This window comes from Haemaphysalis longicornis, unplaced genomic scaffold, assembly GCF_048455015.1.
Source record: "Haemaphysalis longicornis isolate Haplotype H1 unplaced genomic scaffold, Haemaphysalis longicornis Haplotype H1 scaffold_43, whole genome shotgun sequence".
Lineage (NCBI taxonomy): Eukaryota > Metazoa > Arthropoda > Arachnida > Ixodida > Ixodidae > Haemaphysalis > Haemaphysalis longicornis.
This window is the reverse complement of record NW_027526371.1, coordinates 649,632-660,039: the sequence shown is the minus strand read 5'-3', so window position 1 is coordinate 660,039 and position 10,408 is coordinate 649,632.

Here is a 10,408-nt window from a genome sequence, read left to right as displayed (position 1 = left end):
CCAGCGCTTGCTGCACTTCTTCTCTAATGACGTCAGTAAGAGAAGCGACTTGTGGTTGCGGCGTCGTCGGGAGCAGTTTCCGCAGCTCCTCCCTCACTATTTCGCGGATAGCCTCGCGTAGGCTATCAGCCGGAACCCGCATGTTGTCGATGTAGTTCGCACTGGCCGCGCCAACAAAGTTCCGGTCATACTGCTTAGCACGCATTTCGAGAGCCTTCTCAATCGTGCTGGCTTCGGTCACGAATTCAGCGATGGTTTTGGGCGGGTTGCGGACAAGTCCAGCAAACAGCTCCTTTTTCACACCGCGCATCAAGAAGCGTAACTTCTTTTCTTCCGTCATTTCAGGGTCCGCGCGGCGAAATAATTGCTTCATCTCCTCAACGAAGATCACGACCCCTTCGTTGGGGTGTTGTGTCCGAGTTTCAAGCAAAAGCGCAGCTCGCTCTTTTCTCACAACAGTAGTGAATGTCTTCAGGAACTCCCTTTTGAAGTGAGTCCAGTCGGTCAAAGAACTCTCATGGTTCTCGAACCAAGTTCGAGCAGCATCTTCTAAGTAAAAGAAGACATGCCGGAAAGTTTCTTCGTCGTCCCACCTGTTGAAGATGCGGACGCGCTCCAGCTTCTCCAACCATTCTTCGGGGTCTTCAGCGGGGGCACCCCGGAACGATGGCGGTTCCCGGGGCTGCTGCAGGACGATTGGCGATGTTGTTTCTTGCACCATGGTGTTGGTTGCAGCGTTCTTTTTCTTGGGCCCTTCTGGCATCAAACCGAACTCGGGTGGTAAATTTTGCAGGCGGGGGCTGGCTCTTGTTGGACTGGCTTGGCGGCTTCTCGAGGTTGTAGTGGGCATGAAGGGTGCGTACCCAGCACCTCCACCAGATGTCACGAAGCCAAGGACGACGCAGTTGTCTTGCAGGAGAAACAAGTTTATTGGAGCGAACTTGTGCTCCCCTAACAACTTAAAAGAATACAGAGGCGGCGAAGCAGCGGTCAACAAAGTGACTTGCGTCAGCGAGCGTCGCAGAATCGAATGCCCCGGCGTCCGCACTGCAGGCTTTTTATCTTTTGGCGCGCGTGGTTCTCGAAACGTCGATTCGCATCGAGAACATAGTAGACCCAAGAAGATTATTCTGGGCTGTTCACGTTAGATCGGAATGCTCTCCCTATCACAACAGATAACACATGCGGCACAGAAAGAAAGAATTGAACACGCGCTTTCCTTGGCGCAGAGATAACACAGACCGGCACAGCCGGGCGGTAAAAGCAAAACACAAATAAACAAACCCAATGTATGGTTCGCGGCAATATGGTGTCTTCCTTAGCTTCCTCTCTCGTTACTAGTGCCGCCGCCATTATGACCGACATGCAGATTGAGGCTCCGGTTCTGGCCACGTTGAGGCGGCCGCGCGGTCGCATCACTATCTTGATTTCCTCCCTCGGCATTACTGCAGGCATGCGTGCTGCCTTCGTGATCGTCGCGGCCACTCGCTTCGCGAAGATAGCCCTTTCTCTAGCCCTAGGTTGTCGGTCCGACGCAGCGCGGGGCTCGTCGAGACGCTGACTTGGCGTGGTGACTTGCCTGAGTCTCTTGCCGGCCGCCGTCCAGCCGCTCGTTTCTTCTGGTGAAATGTCGTGGCCGTTGACCTCGACGCTCGTTCTTCCTCCGTGACTGTCTACGAACAGCGCCTGCGTTGCACTAGGCTCCTGTGGCGCGCACACTTCCATCGTTGCGGTTACCGCCGCCATCTTGGTCGTACTCGTCGGGTTAGGCCTAGCGGCCGGGCCCTGCGCCCCCGGGGGCCGTACTCGTGAGAAGCCTAGCGTTAGGCTTCGCTGCACGCCCGCACCGTGCAACTTTCATAGTCCGAACATTTTGGGAGAATCACGTACCGCGTGGGCGCAACTGGTATCGGTTGATGCCCCATACCTTCACGAACACTCTGGTACTAATTATACCGCGGGAACTAATGATTGTGCCGCATTAATTGTGAAAATTACGGGAGTCATGGTGAGGAACGTTCGCTCACTCCGGCGCCCGCAGCGCCACCCCGCAATTGAAGAAACTTTTGTGAACGCTCCATCGTCAACCGTAACAAATTTACACCTTCGCGCGTACGCAGTGAGCACTACAGTCTGCTATTACTACACCATTGCCTCGTTCTCTGAAGATCGGAGGTTTCTGTGCCTAATGAACACCATGATCTTGGCAGTCATCACACGTCGATGAGGGTTTTTCAGCCAATTGTTATCCCTGATTATTATCCGCTACTGTAGCCGCTGTTCCGGCGTAACCCTAATCGCTGCACGCTGATTATAATGGGTCTTTTTTAGCAATGTTTTCTTCCCGCTTACTGGTATTTCTTTGCCTAAAAAGAGCATAGAGCGCAAAAAGATAAGGACAAAGAGACAAGTATGCAGGACCAGCGCTCCCAACCAACAAGGTTATTTAAAAAAAAAACGTTACGGTAAACAAATCTAATTACACCGCAGACGCGCCCTACGCACACTATCGAGGTGCGTGTGCACCCCAGTGGTGTACTAGGATTTATATACAATGAAGTTTTTAAGCGTCGCATTCTTTTCCGAGTACCCCCGCAGCCAGGACCATGTAGCGCCTTTCAGGCTTGGCGGAAGAAACACCTGTTATCGTAGTAATGGTGTAAATCAAAAACCAAAAAATAAGAAACTCATAAAAAAGATTGTCACAAAGATAAACTGAAAAAATGAAAAATCCGCATCTTATACATATCCTCCCAGAACCCAAGCATAAACAGAAAAGTAGGCTACAAAACATTCAAAATACGAATGGCGAAAATGAGAAACAGTGCCAGGCCGCGCATTTCCCAAAACTGGAGATTTCCAGGAAATACCCCCTGTAATTGTTGTAATAATTGAGTGATTATTATGTGTAACGCGCCGACGCTCTACAGGCGACGACGCACGCCGTTGTGGAGGGCTCTGGATTCATTTTGCGCACCTGAGGATCTCTACTGTGAGCCAAAATCTCGGTTACACTGGCGTTTTTTCTCTCGCCCCCATCAAAGAATTACCGTAAAACTAGATTGTTCGTCGAACAGAATTTTGAGAAACACAAAAATAATTACGAGGAAATAAAATTTTCCCAGAAATGATCTCACAGAATCAAGGATATGCGTCTCAGGCATCTCCCTAAAAAATCGAAGACTAAATAGAAAAAGCCCGCAATAGAACGTTACAAATACGAATAAAAATAGCGTTTGTGGTTCAACTCCGCACTATGCCTTGCTTCTCCGAAAAAAAAAAGCATATTCGCGAAGTACAGGCACTTCGTAAATGGTATATATTTACATCATTCGCGAAAAGAAAGAAAAAAAATTAGGAAGACTAAAATAACGTTTTTGCAACTCCTAGCCATATATGTATGTTAAAGAACTCACACTCGAGACAAGCGGTATAGAATGAGACACATTTGTAGACAATTCTCTAAATGTATGCTGATTTTTAACACGAAGGTGTTTTATGCCGGGGTACACCGACCTAACCGACGTCATATCTGTCACGGAAATGACATCCCCAGAAACATATTATTGGCGCGGCGGCGCTAGAGTTTGCCCACAATCAATCCGGAAGCAACGGGAGGTATTAAACGTTCTACCGATTCAGCCATTTTTTTTCTTTATTACCAGTCTTCAACACACATGTACAACACAAAAATAACCACGCGCTGCATGTGGTACGAAACACACCTACATACACCTACCATCCGTGACTCAGGCTAGGCTTTGTCAGTTAATAATCACTTTAGAATAATTAACGGCTCTGGAAAATCCAACCAATCTGGTACTGGCTGCTGGACTATCAGCCCCTCTACGAACTGCGTGACACTCTCCTGTAGAAACTGCCGGGCCGTTCGGGCATCCACGCCACCACGGAGCCACGTCATGCACGCCCGCCATATACTCTGAATGCACAGGAGCATTATTAAATCGTAGGGGACTCCTTCGTTATTTTGTGTGGGTAAATACCGTATTCCATGCGGGTTAAGTGGGACGTCTTTGTGTAAAGTTCGCTGCATAACATCCCAAAAGCGATCCGCGATCCAACAGTGTATAAAAACGTGGTCTCTGCTATCCGGTTGTTTACAAATTGTGCAGTCAGTACCCGACGGTGTATGTAACCTCTTTCTTTTAACCATGTTTGCACAGGACGTGTTCCCGAATGAAGTCTAAAAAAAATTCCCCCGCATTTCCCCGAGGGGGAGAATGTGAAAGTGCGAATGCACGGTTGTCGGCCCGCTTGCGGCGCTTGCGCTCGGCCCCCGCAGCCCACCGCCTCGCTGCCTTCTCTTCCATCTCTTCCATCGGGTTTGTAGTATCACGTGTACACCACGCAGTTATCAAGCCGCTATAACGCCGCTGAGTCGCCAACGCACGCCGCTGACGACGTAGTTTGAATGCGTTAAAGATATAAGGCGCGTCAACACTGATATCACCGTCGCGTCCGTGGCTTGATCGGTAGAGCGTCGCGCTGCGGCCGCAAAGTCCGCGGATCGAAACCTGGCGCCGGATGCTGTTTTTCTTTATAGAGGAGCACTGCCGACGCCGCCGACGCCGCCGCCGCCGCCGCCGACGCCGGCGGTGGATGGTTTGGGGTCGCTTATAAAGAGCATTCGCTCTTAAAAAAGGTCTTAACCCCCCGGTTTTACAACCTAACTCTTAACTATCTCTTTTCAGTACATCCTGCCCTGGAACTTCTTTGTACACTTCTTTATATCCCGATACCGGGAACAGACTACCGACTGAGCCATGAAGTCATTCGCGGATAGCTGTCATTCCCGGATAGCTGTACGAACGCGCCTTATGTTCTTCTCTCGAACTTGTCGATTCAGATGGTGCTGTCATCTAGGAGAGGTGAATCGAAGTAGTGCGTCATGACGCTAATGAGCGCCGACGGTTGGTGGCTCGATAGGGCAGCGTGTAGAAACAGAAGCTGCGGTGTTTACCCGTCCGCCGCGTATGTGGAACGTCGCTCAGCTTGCGGAACGCCGCCGCCGCGCTCCACAAGCTGACCTCGGTGCAACACAAGCGTCTGGCGAACACGCCACGGAGCAAGGCCAATGTGGTCACACCTTTTCTTATGCGACCCACCAGCAGGAACGCGCTCGCCAAGCACATGTGCACCCACAACACTGCTGCCGACCCGCAAATTATGCTCATTTCACCGTAGCCTGTCATGACTGTACGAAACGATTCGCTGACAACCCGTTCCGTTTTGTTCGCACCGTTTGTGAGCTCCTGGGGTTTCAATACGATTTACGCAATGCTCCAGCGTGTGTAATCCAGGGCCGAATTTTGGTGCGTCTAACGGTGCAATACCGACAAAATATAAACAGCGCCGTGGAAGTTCATATCGATGCACAATAAACATTCTAATGCTCCTTCGAAGGCACGTTTCACTTTTGTGTTTTACCGAATCCTATAAAAGGAGCATCAAGAACATTTTTTCGTATTTGCCTGGTCCATTGGGAGTGCTATCCCCGTCAACTTGTCTTTCTTGGTCAGCGTATTTGGCGCTACAGAAAGTTTAGCTTTAAAACGCAGACTCGTATTGAAGAGGCTGAAAACTAAAAAGCTGGCTCGCAGAGGATGACCGAGACTGGTACTTTAAGTATAAAGAAGATCAATGGCAGTGCGAAGGACCGCTACACAAAGGTTCGGGAAGAACGACAGTAGGCCGAAAGAGAATCCGAGGCAGCCAAGAGATTGCGGAAATCGTAATTTCAGCTCATAAGAGCGAAGCTTGTACTGCAGCCCAGTTCTCTGACAGTGGTTTGTGGTTCTGTGGTTTATGCTGTAGGGTCGTAGATGATGGTGACGGTGGTCACTTACAAGGCTAATGCTAGTGAAAAGCTACGGCCTGGTTGTTTTTATATGCATTGTGTAATTTTAGGATCAACAAAATATTAGCTCACGTAGAAAATTGCCATGGTAGCTGTGGTGCTGAGAATCCACGTCGCTTTTGTGAGTGTAGTTTACGCTCGGCTGAGCAAACATGTAATAGATACGTTGCAGGAAAGTACTGCCAACATCTTTAAGAGCTACGATGTCAGGCTGACGACCCTGTAAAGCGTTCTTTCTTGCGGTTGGAGCCTTAAGAACAGTTTCGCTACAACACGATGTGAAACTTGCATGGAAGGAAAGATTTCGGGCCAATGACGTATCGCTATGAATACGATCGCTATTGTTGGTTGAGGTAGTACACGCTTATCCGCATCACAATCTTCTTGCGTAGAAGACCTAGGGAAAGAGCTGTGAAGTTGTTCATCATAATGAGAAAGGCTTTGGACAAAAAGAAGTAGCTATACGCTTGATTACAATAGAAAAGTTTGGTGACAGGTCTCCCGAGCCACAAGTTTTTTTCGAAATGTTTCCCCAGATGCGGTGTAAACTGTGAGCAAGGGTATGCATAATAAGGATAGCCTAGACAAGGGGAGGTCGATAAAAAAGAAATAACTTCTCGGTAAAAAAGAAATAACTTCCTGCATCTTTGTGGATAAAAGCTTTTTGGTGCGGAAAGAAATGATCGCCGATGAACTAAATGGGTAAATGAACATTATTTAATTAGCTCTGAATTTGAATTAAATTAAAGCAGGAGCCTTGCTGATGAAATTAGACAAAAGCGCGGGAACCTCGGGCGACAATCATTCCACATTTTCTGACCATGCAAAAATTTTGTGTGCGTGAAGTGCTCCCCCCAGAAGCGTGCAGTAAATGCAGCCATTGTGTGCGTTAGGAGAGCCACTGGGATAGCGTTTCTTAAAAAGACCCTGCAATACTTTCTAACACGAAGGGTTTTATGCCGGGGTATACAGACCTAACCGAAGTCATATCCATCACGGAAATAACATCACCAGAAAAAATTTCACCATCTTCCCGTAAGGAAACCATGAGTAGTATGCGAAGCAGCCATGGGGTCGACTCAAGTCGACTGCGTTTGGGTTGTCTGCAGACATCATGCTCACCTCGTCTATGATCACGAATTTCACGTTGTGGAAGGCCACGCGGAAGGTGTTCAACTCGCTGGTGCTGAGGACTCCGTCCTTGTTGGGGCCGGTCGTCTTCCAAGAGAGCTTGAAAGCGGCGTGCACCGTGGTTCCTCCCACTGCCAAAGCCGCCTTTCCGGTGCTCGCGCAGATGACGAACGCGTTGTAGGCGGTGTTGTTGCCGGTGTTGCTGTACCGGTTGTAGATGTCCATGGCAAGCTGGAGGTCGAACGTCTCGCCACAACCGGCCGGTCCGGTGAAGAAGACCCGTAACGGAGGTGCTGACGGCGTCATCCTCCGGTGGATAATCTCGCGCAGTAGCTCATCTTGTTCCGCGTTTGTCATCCTCATCAAGTTGCAGTATTCGCCCCGGTCCATGATGTCCTGGCGCTTGAGCTAGGGCGCGCACGTACTCGCGTGTTTGATCAGGCGCACCAAATCTTTGCTTGGGATGAGGGCGGCGTCTTCGTGTTCCGGGAGGACGATCATGGCAGGAAGAGGTGCTGCTCCTTCTTCTTCTTGTTCTTCTTGTTTTACCCTCATATCCGCTGCGCTGTCCGCTTCGCTGACACTGGCGTTGACGCTGGCGTTGCAGGTGGCGTTACCGGCGGCGTTGCCCGTGGCACTCATTGCGGCGTTGCGGGAGGAGGTTCCCCTACAGGAAGATGACGACGGTGGTTGAACGCGAAGCTATGTCGTGACGGATTCTTTGGTTGGCGAATCCCTAGGGGCATCCTGCCACAATCATCATCAGCGGTGCCTGGCCAGGCAAGCGCAGTGGGGGTGTGGACGCCGCACAACGGCGCCCACACAACGGCGGAAGGAACAGGCGCCAACATAAGCTGCCTCGCATCTAAAAGTTCCATTGGTGCGGCGGCGTCAGGTTTCGAGCCCACGATCACTCCGCCGCAACGGGAGGTGTGAAACGCTCCACCGACTGAGACATGAAGTCATTCCCGGGTAGCTGTTTAAACGCGCCTTATGTCCTTCCGTCTAACTTGTCCATTAAGATGCTGCTGCCGTCTAGGAGAGGTGAAGTGAAGTAGTGCGTCCTGACGCTAATGAACGCCGCTAGTTGGTGCCTCGATAGGGCACCGTGTAGCAGCGGAGGCTGCTGTGTTTACCCATCCGCCGCCTATGTGGAACGCCGCTCAGCTTGTGGAACGCCGCCACCGCGTTCCACAAGCTGAGCTCGTCGCAACGCAAACGTCTTGCGTACACGCCACGGGGCAACACCAATGCGGTCGCACATTTGCTTAAAGCGACCCGACAGTAAGACGTCGCTCGCCAAGCCCACCCACAAGACTTCTGTCGACTCGCAAATCATGCTCCTTTCGCTGTAGCGTACTGTGACTTCACCAAACGATTCACTGACAACCCGTCCGGTTTCGTTCGCACTGTTTGCGAGCGTCTGGGGTTTCAATCAGATTTACGCAATGCTCTGGTGTGTGTAATTCAGGGTCTAATTTTGATGCGTCTAACGGTGCAATACCGAGGGAATATAAATAGCGACCGCTTGTTCATATTGATGCACAATAAACATTCAAATGCTCCTGCCAAGGCACAGTTCACTTTTTTGTATTACGGTTCCTATGGAAGATGGATCAACCACATTTTTTAAACTTTCTTTGAAATTATAAATGCTCGCAGAAAGTAGTCCCGCAACACTTCCAGTACTTGGATTAGGGGGACGCGAAGTACCCCTGCCATAAACTGCTGCCCTATACCTATCAGATAACTTGAAAACTCGCTCAAAATATTTTTGTGTCATTGCCTGTCTTGGGTTCTTTGACAGCTCGAATTACGTCACCAATGCCATCTAGCGGCTGTTGGCCGGTTTTAAGTGCAGAGCATTTCTTTAACTCACAATGTCACCCGGCGTTGTCGGCGTTGGCGTGCCTCGGCGTCCGCAACAGCCGTTCCAGCTGCGCCCTCTCCCCCACTTCTCCCCTCCAGCATCACGCTACCCTCCTCGCTCTCAACAAGAGGTCCGCACCCCTTCCCTGCACTATATAAAAAAATAATACTTACCGGCGCCTGGTTTCGATCCCACGACCCTGCGGGCGGAACGCAGGGTACATGGTGCTCTACCCACTGCGCCACAAAGCCGACACAGAATGGAAGGCTACGAACGCGCCTTATATCCTTGACTCATTCAAACTACGTCAAGAAGCTGCTGATACAACGCATTCACTACCTCTGGGCGGAACGCGAGGTACATGGTGCTCTTCCCACTGCGCCACAAAACCGACACAGAATGAAAGACTACGAACGCGCCTTATATCCTTAACTCATTCAAACTACGTCAAGAAGCTGCTGATACAACGCATTCACTACCACCAACTCCCCAAACACTAAACGTTAACGCAATACACCCACCCCCTATGCGACGCATTTACTCGAGTCCCCCTCACGGGGAGATGGGCCCTTTTTCTTCAGTTGGAGCAATGAACGCATTTCACAGCAACTTTAAAAATACGGGGTTGATTCAAGCGACGTAGTTGGTCCGTCACTCCTGTCGGGGTCCTGCTCTCGAATGCAAAAAAGACGAATCGTCCGACACGGCTCGCTTGTTGGATCCAACATGTCGGACGAAAAACAAATAGGCTTGCATGGAGGAAAGAAAAGTTTAGGAGGGAGCGTCACGTGACTATCGTGAAGCCTAGTCGTAAAAAATAAAAAGGAAAGACTGATGGGAGATGCCCTGCCTCACGTGATAGGCAAGCGGTAGTTCTTTGCGCCTCACACGGCCGCCGCCTGCCCGCGCTATTCCAGCTATGCTGCTTCGTTCCGTTTGGTTGCCGGGCCGTCCGGGTATTCGGGTTTCGGCGACGAGTCCCCGTCCGGGCGTTGCGCGCAGCGCTGCCTGCAACCCTAAACGCGCAGCGGGCTGATCGTGCAGGCAAAGTGTTCGGACGGGAGAGACAGAAAACATCCGTCGAAGTGCGCCGCAGTCGAAGTGTCGTGTTCCGCCGCAGTGCAAAAGCGGAGATGTCAGAGTACGACATCCATTCCTCACATTTTATTTCACAAACACACCTCACTTCCTTGATTCTGGTAATTTTATATTTTCACCTCCCAGGCGTAATTTAGCGTTCGTTACCCATATACCTATCGCACGGATTGAGCAGTACTCGGACAACCAGCCCGCGTTCTGCCTGCGACGCGAGGCGGAAAATGATTTGTTCTTCCCGCGCCCGCACCCAACGTCAGTGGTTCTGCACCTTTTTTTTTCTAATGCACTCAAGGAGACAGCAACGCAAAACAGACATCGTCACGACAATTGTGACATGTACAACGTGCCACCATGCCGGAGCACCGATAAGGCGAATGTATGCAAATGCGCACGCGAGCGAAACCAAAGCTTCTCGCACCACCTCTCAGCTG